The sequence below is a fragment of the Trifolium pratense genome, linkage group LG6 (genome assembly GCF_020283565.1).
Source record: "Trifolium pratense cultivar HEN17-A07 linkage group LG6, ARS_RC_1.1, whole genome shotgun sequence".
NCBI lineage: Eukaryota > Viridiplantae > Streptophyta > Magnoliopsida > Fabales > Fabaceae > Trifolium > Trifolium pratense.
The window spans coordinates 10839691-10851989 of record NC_060064.1 but is presented as its reverse complement, the minus strand read 5'-3'; the positions used below and the strand labels follow the sequence as shown (position 1 = coordinate 10851989).

The window sequence follows — 12299 nt, the reverse complement described above, 5'->3', positions numbered from 1 at the left end:
CATCCCAAACAAACGCTTGATCCTTCTGAGTCAACTGCGTCAAAGGCAAAGCCAACTTCGAAAATCCTTCAATGAATCTCCTATAATAACCAGCCAATCCAAGAAAACTTCTTATCTCAGAAACAGATTCCGGCGTTCCCCATTGCAATACGGCATCAACTTTCGCTGGGTCAACCGCTATTCCTCCACTTGAAATCACATGACCAAGAAAACTTACTTCTTTCAACCAAAATTCACACTTCGACAATTTGGCATACAACTTCTTCTCCTTCAAAACTTGTAAAACAATCCGTAAATGCTCCTTATGTTCCTCTTCGGACTTTGAGTAAACTAAAATATCATCGATGAATACCACTACAAACTTATCCAAGAATGAATGAAAAATCCTATTCATGTACTCCATAAAAACACCAGGTGCATTGGTCACACCAAAAGGCATCACCGAATATTCATAATGACCATACCTCGTCCTAAAAGCAGTCTTTGGTATATCCTCCGTTTTCACTCTAATCTGATGGTATCCGGATCTCAAATCAATCTTACTAAACACGCAAGCTCCAACCAATTGATCCATTAAATCATCTATCCTCGGAAGTGGATACTTATTCTTGATCGTCACTTTGTTCAACTGTCGGTAGTCAATACACAACCTCATACTCCCTTCTTTCTTCTTAACCAACAACACAGGTGCACCCCACGGCGATACACTAGGTCGAATAAACTTCTTCTCAAGTAGTTCCTCTAGTTGCTTCTTCAACTCATTCAATTCTGACGCTGACATTCGATACGGTGCCATAGATATCGGACTAGTACCAGGTACCGAATCGATCGTAAACTCTACTTCTCTTTTCGGCGGTACATCTGACACGTCTTCCGGAAATACATCGGGAAATTCGCAAACAATCGGCAACTCTTCCACCTTAACTTCACCTTCCATCTTCAAGGATGCAAACAACGCATACACCTCTACAGGTTCCTTCAATGATTCTACTACTTCCTTCTTACTCATCAAATGCAAACTCTCCTCCGGTTTAGGAAATACAACGGTCTTCTCGCAACAATTGATATGGACTCGATTAAATATCAACCAGTTCATACCAAAGATAACATCTATTCCACTAAGTGGGATACATACTAGGTCCATTCCAAAGTGTCTACCAAATACGGTTACAGGACAGTCACGACATACGAGACGGGTAGTTACAGAACCATTAGCAGGAGTTTCTATTTCCATACGACCAGACATTTCAGACATAGGTATACTAAGACGCTTCATGCAATCAACGGATATAAAAGAATGTGTTGCTCCCGTATCAATAATCGCAATTAAAGGAGTGTTATAGATGAAACACGTACCTCTAATGAGATTATCCCCCTGATCCGCATCATCTCCACTCAAAGCAAACACCTATCCCATAGTCTTCTTCGGCTTCTTGCACATAGGACTCTTGTGACCCTCTTCACCACAATTGAAGCAAGTCACCTTCACTAGACAAACATCGGATCTATGTCCCCACTTTTCACAATTGAAACACTTGTCTCCTTTCCCTGGGCATTCATAAGACTTATGGCCCACTTCTCCACACCTATAGCATTGACCGCTACCTTTCTTCTTTCCACCACTAGTCTCAACAACTCTCTTTCCCTAGTCACCATAAGGCTTCCCACGGTCTTGACCTTTTCCTCTTTTGTCACTCATAGCCTTGTAGTAGTTAGTCTTGGCCTTTCCATCATCATCACAAATACGGCACTTATCCACCAAAGTTGCAAAGTCTCGGATTTGAGAAAATCCGATAAGATGCTTGATGTCCGGGCGCAACCCATTTTCAAACTTGACACACTTGTCATTCTCAGCTTCCACGGTGTTGTAGTGTGGACTAAACACACATAGCTCCTCAAACTTCACGGAATACTCCGCCACAGACATGTTTCCTTGCTTGAGCTCCATGAACTCCACCACTTTCTTGTTCCTAATATCAGCCGGAAAGTACTTCCTCAAGAACTCTCCCTTGAACATCTCCCAAGTGATTACCACACCACCAACTCCCATCCTCAGCTTAGCATTCTTCCACCACTTGTTAGCTTCCTCACGAAGTACATAAGTACCCAAGGTCAACTGATACACCTAAAAATATGCTATTTATTTAGTTAATTTACTATTATATTTTATATGTTTTTATTTCGATTCCGAAGTTTTATTATATAAATAGTCACTTATTTCTCATATTTTAAATAAACAGATAAAAAATGTACGAGTTGAAGAAAGGAGCAAAAACGGACCGAAAAGGAGCAAGAATGGACAAAATGGGCCACACAAGTGCAGCCAAGCCACACAAGTGCAGCCCAAGCCACGAGCCAGCCAAGCCCACAAGGAAAACAAGATGGCGCCCGCCAGCAAGGAGCAAATGGCGCCCGCCAGCTGCATCCAAGTGGCCCTCGCCACTTCCTTCCAAATCACAGCCATCCATGTGATCCAACGGCAACGCGAAGAATTTTTACAAGTCCCACATCGGCCAGTTCTTGTCTTTTCCTCCTTGTATTTTAGTATAAATAGGCTAGTTCTCTTCACTCAAAAATATAACACTTGACTTGGAGAATTGAGAACTAGGCTTAGTACCACAAGGTTTTCTTCTCTAAAGTTGAGAGTTTAGTATTATTTTATTCTCCGTTGAGAATAAAATAAGTTTTTTTTTATTTCCTACCGTTACGCTGTCGGAGTCCGTACTCGAGATTCCTTTTGTTATTTCAGGTTCTTATTTTATTTTATGGTCTTATTTATTTCTTGTCTTTATTTTATTGCTTTTATTTTATGCTTTTAATTTTAGTTTTTATTTTTATTATGTCCTTTTATTTATTTGCTTATTTTATTTTTATGTCTTTAGTTTTAGTTATGTCTAGCTAAATTTAGCGTTGCTAGGATGTGTAGTTAGTAGCTAATAGGGGTTCGGTAGTTAATTCGTGCTTAATAGTTTTCAACCACCAGTTTTAAATAAATACGTTTTCAAATAATTCGTCACGAGAGTGAGGATTGTTTTAAAGGCAATAAACCAACATTGACGAGAGTTGAGGTTTAGGGTCGGATAGTTAAAACTGACCGTTAGTTCTAAAGTCCGCGAGAGCTATTTAGGATTAATGAGTTTTATATTGATTTTCAAAGGTACTTATATAGGTAAGTGAGCGTGTGAGAGCTGAGCATTTATTTTATCTAAGTATAACGCTAGTCAAGATTTGCGAGAGCTGAGATTAGTGTTTTTAAATCAAATATAATTCTTGAAAACTGGCGACTGTTTTATTTTCCTAAGCAGTTTTTAATTAAACGTTGACTATAATTCGTCACGAGAGTGAGAATTAATTAAAGTAAAAATCAATAGAGCGAGAGCGTGAGATTTCTACTAGATAGTAAAAACTGAACATTAAATCTAATTCGCAACGAGAGTTGGGATTAGAGTTAATTAAATTATATTGTTTTTCAAAGAGTATTTTATTAGCGGGTGTGAGGACGAGAGTTAAGCACCACCTTTATAATTTATAATACTAGTCAAGATTTGCGAGAGCTGAGATTGGTATTTTTAAATCAATATAGTTTCAAAAATTTAACAGTTTGTCTAGCACGAATTAAGCATTGAACCCTCTGAAGCAACTAATAGCACGTCCTAGCAATATTTTATTTACATATAAAAAATCTAAAAAAATATTTATTTTTCTTATTTTAATTATTCAATTAATCAAAATCCCTTAAAACATTAAGCCTTAGATTTACAAAGCAACACTAGAATACGGTAGGTCGATTATTGGTCCTTTGGGTTCGATATCTTTTAAAACTACACGACACGACTGTATACTTGCAGTCACGTTGTCGCGTCACACGATCAAGTTTTTGGCGCCGTTGCCGGGGACCAATTTAGTCGATATCGTAACTCCAGCGTTACACCGTAGAGACTAAGGCAATTTTATTTTATTTTTATTTTTATTTTATCCCGATTAGTTCGTTTGTTGCATGCCAAGCACTCGCTCTAGAGGCGAAAGATTGGTGCAACTAGTTAGCAAACCCGAACGTCTTTTAAGACGTAGAAATTTAGAAAATCAATTAGAGATCCCTCTTCCCGATATAGTTAACGAACCAGATATGGCTGAAGGACCACAAGAACGACCACTAAGGTCCTACGCTATTCCTTCGCAAGAAGAACCGCACAATAGCATCGCTGCCCCCGCTATTGAAGCAAATAACTTTGAGCTTAAACCTTCATTGTTGTCAGCCGTACAACAAAACCAATTCTCCGGAAACCCCAAGGACGACCCCAATTTACACTTATCTATATTTTTGCAATATGCGGATACAGTAAAAGCAAATGGTGTCATTCCCGAAGCTATAAGACTTCGCTTATTCCCATTCTCATTAAGAGATAAAGCTAGAGCCTGGCTCCAGTCTCTACCATCCAACTCAGTCGCAACATGGGACGAGTTGAAGAAAGTCTTTTTAGCAAGATATTTCCCGCCTAGCAAAACTGCTATGCTAAGAGCCCAAATCAATGGGTTTAGACAAAGAGACAACGAATCTCTTTTCGAAGCATGGGAAAGATACAAAGAAATGATTAGGATATGTCCTCATCATGGGCTCGAAAATTGGCTAATTATCCACACCTTTTACAATGGTCTCTTGTATAATACAAGAATGACAATAGACGCCGCAGCTGGTGGCGCACTTATGGATAAACCATACAACCAAGCCTATCAGCTTATCGAGAGCATGGCTCAGAACCATTATCAGTGGGGAAACGAGAGAACAACAGTAGAGAAACCTCAAACGAAAGGTGGAATGTACGAAATCAGCAACATGGACCACATCAACGCCAAGTTAGATGCCTTAACTCAAAAGATAGAGAGTCTAACCAACGCACCCAAAGCCACCGTCGCTGCAACAATACAAAATTGTGAGTTGTGCGGAGCTCAAAGTCATACTTTCGCTGAATGTCGACTTCTAACCGAAGCTTCCACCGACCAAGTAAATTACACTCAAGGGAACTCTTACAACCAAAACCAGAGAAATCACCCGTACCTTTCGTACAATAGCAACAACGCTTTATATGCACCTGGCCAAGCACCTACTCCTTCGCCACCAGGATTCCAAAAACCTGCTCAAAATGCTCCTATGAAGTCAAACCTTTAATTGATGATGGAGAACTTCATAGCCCTACAAACTTAAACTAACAAGGAATTCCTAAATCAAAACATACACACTAATGAGCAAATTAAGCAATTTGTTGGATATTTGTGTGTTGGCCTCATTTTGCTAAAACAAATATACAAGCAAGATGTTGGACCAAATGTTTCAACATGTTAGGTACAAAAGATGTTGGACCAAATGTTGTAACATGTTTGGGTACGACAGTCAGATTGCCCAAATCTCGCGCATTTATTACACGTATCTGCTATATATGGAAATCCACTATACAAACGTGTATATCAAGATTTGATCTGATCAAGACGTTATTAGTGCAGATATGTTCTTATCAAGACTTAATGGAATGATTCAACACATTGTTTATTTCCTAAAGAGGATCAACTATTTTAGGAAAGTTTTTATTAAGGTCTGATTTGCTTAGCTGGACGTGACTCAAAGACCAGCTGTGTTCTGAAGCTTATCTTGGAAGATCAGGAGCGTGCTAGCTCTGTCTATATAAAGAAGACTCAAGGCCAAGATTTTATGAACCGAAACCATTGTTCATCAAAGATGTAGTCTTTAGGGTTTCGTGTCTTTAAGCCACTCTCTAGGAGAGTTGGTGTAAGTGAACCACTCGGGTTGTGAGATGGTCACTATGTCCTCACTCAGAAACCTTTAGGTAATGAGTAGAGTATTTAATATCTCCGAAGCTTTTAAGCAAGGAGATAATGTTTGTGAGCCTCTCACGTATTGATTTAATACTTGAGTAGGACTGTGTTTTATTGAGTTGTAATGTTTTAAGGTTACTCCTAAGCTTTGAAGTACGGAGTTAACTATGTGTGATTTACTCGAAGCTTTTAAGCAAGAGTAAAATATGTCACGGTGATTGTCGCCACATTTAATTCAACATTATATGAACAACACAGGTTGTGTTGGCTGTGTGGAAGTGAGATGGGATCTCATGTCTAGGAGTTCCTAGGCAGAAGTTGCATGAGTAGTGTCGAGGTCATAAGGCGTAAACCTAGGATTTGCTGGAGGTCTTAGTGTAAGACGTAAACCGAGGGTTTGCTGGAGGTCTTAGTGTAAGACGTAAATTCAAAGGGTTTGCTGGAGGTCTTAGTGACTAGATCTATTAGTGGATTTCCTTCCTGGATTGGTATCCCCCAGAGTAGGCAGGTTGGCTGAACTAGGTTAACAATTTCCTGTGCAGTTTATTTACTTGTTGATTTTATTATGTTTCGTAAGATGTTACAACATTAAGTATGACATTCTCTTTAAATTGAATGTTGGAACATCTGATAAAACATTATTTCTCAGTATCCGTTTTAATGTTACATGCCTTGCCGTGTTATTCATGTCAGACCAGATGTCTCGACATTCTATACAACATCTGGTTCTGCTATACCAGAATTTCAATTGGTATCAGAGCAGGCATCCTGTTCTGTTTTCTGGATGAGATCTTAAGGAAGATACTTTCTGGTTATGGGCAAGTAAGGAATACTGAAAATTTGTTTGAACTTGGAGAAGTTCACATTGATTGAATGGTCCCTAGAAGTGGAGGATGGACTATTCATGATAGGGTGTGTATTAGACCTATCTTTTGTTGTTCAGGCGTGTAGATCTTGTGATGAGTTGTTGTATGGTTTGATTTATTTTCAAACGTGTGTTATTGTAGTGTGCCTGAAGTTTGTTGAGGAGTTTTGTGGTTTGAATTCCGCTGCATATATATCTGATGGAAAACTCCTGGTGGTTTTGTTTGTTGAGGATGCACCACTCTGTTCTATGATGTAAGCCCTGGTGTGGTGATGCTCGAGGAGAGTTTTTTAATTAACTTGTTAGAGATGCCAAAGATACTTGGGGGTGATCTCAAGTCCACTCATAAAGGCACTCATGTATGAGTTTGTTAAAAAGGGGTCTGAAGGAAGTTATGAGCAATTTATTTTTGCTTTAAACTCTGAAAAGTCAACGTCCAGTGTCTTTGATAAAGGATTTCTCGGTGTGTTTCGTTAGAAGGGAACTGATGTCTTACTAGATGTTGGAACATCTGACGGAACATCTGACGATCAGATTCTGCAGAATCTTGTTGGATGACAGTAGGGCATGGCAGATGCTTGGGTGCTAAACAAGTGTGTGTGTTGGTTACATATGTTTGGAACCTTCTCCTGACCTGGAAGAGGAGGCATCTGTGTCTGAGATGGTTTCTACGCTAGAAACATATCTTAGATAAGTTTGTTGGGATATGATCAACATATGGTTGACCTCTTGGGTTAGTTCATGTCTGATCCAAGTAAGTGGTAGTTGAAGTTGTGTGCAATGTTGATGTGTTATATGATGTTTTAACCATGCATGTTATATTCTTGTGATAATATCTAGTTATATGAATGCATGATTAAACAAGGAGGATTTATTTTTTGGGACCAAAGGATTATGGTTCTCTGGTATTTTCGGTGAAGTTAATTCTTTACCTTATGCGTTAAAGATATCTTTTGAATTAAGATTGACGAAGTTTTTACTTCCCTTCAAAATGTGTGTTTGTGTTGAAGTGAAAGGAAGTAAATGTTGCATCCCTCTCTCCATTGTCTGGTGCACACTAATCAAGGGAAATCCATCTGATGTATTTAATGCTTCCACTAAGGTCACAAGTGAGTTTGTTGATGAGTCTCTCAAAGGATCTGCTCTGAAAATGATGTTGTGTCGAATGTTGGTACATCTTTGGCATCTAAGACTGATGTTGTGCTAAGTACTGTCACATCTGTGGTACCTGATATTATGTTGGATCAAAGTGTTCCAGATACCTGTTAGAGGGAATCTCCTCTATAGGTTCAGAAGAATGGCATCAAACATCTCAAAGTAAGACAAGGGGTTGGAACATTAGAAGAAGTTTTTGAGATGTAAAATATGCACGTCCCTGCATGTGTAGATGATTTGATATTGAAGGTTGATCAACTACTGATGGTTGATTCTCCTGTGTCCCCTTGGAAGAGTTATGGACTACTATGGTATCTTCAGACCATAGTTCAGGATGAAACCGATGGGATTGAGATTGATGTCAGAATTAATGTTGAAACATCTTCTCCAACATCTGCTTCTTCAGCCAAGGAAGCTGGTTCTACTCAGGGTGGAGTACAAGGTCAAGCAACTGACCTAATCTGGAATGACTTTTTGTAAGAATAATTGTCATGAGTGGATGTTATCTGTTGGTGCCATATATGTGCAGAAGAATGATGTCAGATCTAATGTCCTACCTTGTGTGAGAAGGTAATCCTATCTGACAAATGATAAATACTTTAATGGGAGCTAAGTATATGTATATCCTTTGTTGAAGTTATGCATAAAACTGATATATTTGTCTGAAGAGCTGTGCAATTATGTAGTCTGAACTTTATTGTTCGGAGAGTATATTTCTCTTCATGGTATTCAGGTGTTTTGAAAAACCTGGAGGATCTGCATTGATGGTACTCTATTGGGAGCTTCTTGAAGGATGTCTATGCACAATGAGTCCTTTTGAATGATGATTTATGAACCAATGTAATTGGGTTCCAAAATCAGAAGCTGATGTCCCAAATGATGTTGTAACATCATATTTACTGATGGTTGTTCTGTGGAAGGTGCCTGAGACTTTGCATGGGAGTGCTCAAGCTATGTGGTCAGAAGACGTGTTTCTGACTATGTGAATCAGAATGTGGAGGTTCTGATCTTGTTTTAATAGTATGCTCTAGCAATGCATGACTATTTATTCCACTAGTATCAACAACTACTAGTGAATGTAAGGGCAGAAGAATATTGTCAAATACTGAGGTTTGATAATTGTCTTTGGTTTTCTTCTGTTGCATGTCACTCTAGAAAAGGGTTGATAATCAGGATCTTAGTCAAGCTTTTAAGCAAACTAAGATGTTTTGGACTTTGTGCGTGACTTTACACCTTGTATGCATGACATCCTGCCTATTCAAAAGGTCATGATACATAGTGTGGTTCTGCTATGACATTGATCAGATGTGTCCTTGTTAACTGAAGAGGTCAGAATGCTTGGATGTATTCTCAAGAAGTGAGAGTATCTGACTCAGAATCGACTCTACTGAGGGAGTTGGTGTTGCCCTTCAACATGAAAGCATGAAGTCTTTCGCATGTTTTCATTTAGTGCTCGAGTTTTCATCTTCAGCTGGAGCCCTGATTATCTATGACAGGTAGAGTCATGTGTTTTTCTGTGGATTGCATTGGTACATATATATTGTCTAGAGTGTTGTACAAGCTTCTGGAGATCTTTGCCTCATATGAGAATATGATGTCAGACAACATGTTGTGACATTATGAAATTATTAACAAGGCATGGTTGATTCTAGTCATGTAAAGCTGAATAATTATATCAGTTATTCACATATCTCTCGAGTCGTTAAATGGTTGAGTCTGGGAGAATTTATTTTTCTCTACAGTTTTTTTTGGAAGGACTTTCCAAGAGTCTTCATTATTGAGAGATGTCACAAATGTGATATTCATATGTCTTGGTATGTGTCACTAAGTCTAAGTGAAAGGAGAACACTTCGAATCAAGTGGAAAACAGTATGTTTGAAGATGTGTTGATAAATGCAAGTAAAAGACGACAATGTCTGACTGAATGTTAGAACATTATTCGAGACATGTTTCCTGTAAGATCAACAAGGAAGTGAAATGGACAGCGTGATCAACCTCGTGTCAGAAGGGAATGCATAAAAGGTCTGTGAATACTTTGAATCCATCTGAATCTACTTCTATTCTGCTTGGTCAACAAAATGTGCATCATCTAGGAAACCTATTTCTAAATCCATTATCCAGGTTAATCTTATCTCTCAAAAGATCCTAGAAAAGCCTATCTATGTTTGTTGATGATGTTAATAAACCTACCAAACTCGTTTTGATAACCTCATTGATTCAGTTGTCACCCCATAATGTTGAGTCAAATGTTGTTACATCTGTTAAAGGTTTTTTTTTGTCAGTTCAAATGTTGTGGGTAGTGTTGAAACATCTGTGAGATCTGTCTCTGAAATTGTAATTCTAGATAAACCAAGATCTCTTAAAACCATAGGTCAGTCTAGTATGAATGTTGTGGTTGTTGATGACATTTTTTTTGAATTTTTTTTCATGTGTCATCTTTCAAAGTTGTTGATTCTGTCACTTTGTTATCCCCCACTAAAATTGTGGTTGTGTCCCCCAAAGAAACCTCACCTGAGTCTGATGTCACATCAGATGTTGAAACATCTTGGACCAACCTGTTCGTGTTGTTGAAACCTGTTCTATAATTCCCAAGCTGATGCTAATATGGTTCTGAGAGTCACAAACCTGATGGTGGTTTAGAGTATTGAAGATTATAATGTGGTGGAAGAAACTGATCTTGATGATCTTCCACGTGACCAAGCTATTGCTCAAAGTATGACTGAAAGAGAACTGGTCATGCTATGACTGTTTGTGTGGATGTGCATTCTGCTGAGAAGTACTATACGTGTTCAGATGTGTTGTGATCAGATGCGATAATGCTCGGATATGTGATACTTAAATGTGATTATGTGACAGTTTCAGATCTGCTTCTGAAACCTCTAGCTTTATGCTCTCATGAGATATGTTATGCTATGATGTCACTCATGTTGTCTACACATCCTGATCTGATTTTTGATAATTTATTTCTCTCTGATGTGTGAGAATTTATTTTCCTCTGTATATGAGAGTTTATTTCTCCCTTTGTACTTTAAAGGAGAAAGAAGCTATGAGAAGTATTGCTAGTTCCTGACATTATTATCTCTGCTGGGGTGGATGTTGCTGATTCCACAAACATAATTGTAGATGGTAATGTTCTTGCTGCTGCATCTCAAACAAAAGATGCTATTGGTTCTGTTATTGATAAATCAAAACAAACTGTTCCTGAAAAGGATGTTGTGACAGACGTTGACACATCTGTGGACCAACCTAAGGCTGATGTTACTATTGTCCAGAAACCTGTTCAAGAAACTGCTGTGGTGAAAGATGTTGGGACATCTGTTGACCCATCTGACTCATCTGATAAAGAAACAGGGTCTGATGAAGAGAATTCTACTGAGGTCGAAGAAGGGTCTCTCAGTCTAAAGAAAGGCATCAAACTGTGCCACTTAATGAAGAAGTGGTTGAAGAACATGTATGAGGTTATTGTGCTTGCTAGTAAGAAGAGATAGAGTCTGAACAGAAAGGAAGCACCTTCAAGTAACTCTGAGTATAATATTGAGGAGGATGTACCAGACATCACACCCTCTGCCTCAAAGAAAAAGTCTGGTGGGAAAAAGATCCCTCAGAATGTGCTTGTTGCTCTCTGTGGCAATGTTTCCTTTCATCGTGCTTCCTTTGCACAAAGATGGGATCATGTGTACAAGGGGAGTTTCTGTTAGATGGATGCTGCGTGCCCTGATTGGAAGACCACGTGCTTTAATACCATGCTGGAAGAACCTGTGCTAGAAGCTGTGCTAGAAGCTGTGCTACCATATGTTGCAACATCTTTGCTAACATGTGACGTATTTTGTGATTGCTCATATTCACTCTGATACCACGCTAGATAAACATGTTGAAACATCTTTGCTAACATGTGCTATGTGTTGTGCTATCATGTGTTGAAACATCTTTGTTGTCAATGCTCTGATACCATACCGGAGGAACCTGTGCTATCTGATGTGCTACTAGATGGTGAAACATCTTGTTCATCATGTTGAAAATTTTGTGCTGATGAAGTGTGATCTGTTTTAGGCTATTTGATGATGACTCCACTGCTAATCTATATCTGATGAGGTATGTATCCCATGGTGTTGTCTTTGTTTGTAGTAGCTCTGTGCACTATGTTCCTGGATATCTCTACTATTGTACTATTTGATTAATGCATGAAGACCCTATTTTGTCTACACTTCTGACTAAAAAGGGAAGTACTTAAGTAGTTGGTAGACATGATATGTTTTGCTGCTAATGTCTGTTGTGCTACCTGATGTTGACACATATGCATGCTCTTTTAGTGGTTGGATGTGTTCTACTATATGATGTGGTATCTGATGCTTAGACATCTGCTAATCTGAGTGGTGTAGTATTGAATATGCGTTGCTGTATGCTTATGTGCTGATATGGATGATAAAATTGAGGGGGAGTAAGAATTGTT

General features: G+C 38.6%; 1 non-coding gene across 1 annotated transcript; it reads right to left on the bottom strand.

Annotated features, from left to right (window-relative positions):
* Positions 1–4510: 4510 nt before the first annotated feature.
* LOC123893314 lies at positions 4511–4617 on the bottom strand. Its single transcript, XR_006803422.1, has one exon. It is a non-coding gene; the product is annotated as a small nucleolar RNA R71 (small nucleolar RNA).
* Positions 4618–12299: the final 7682 nt, after the last annotated feature.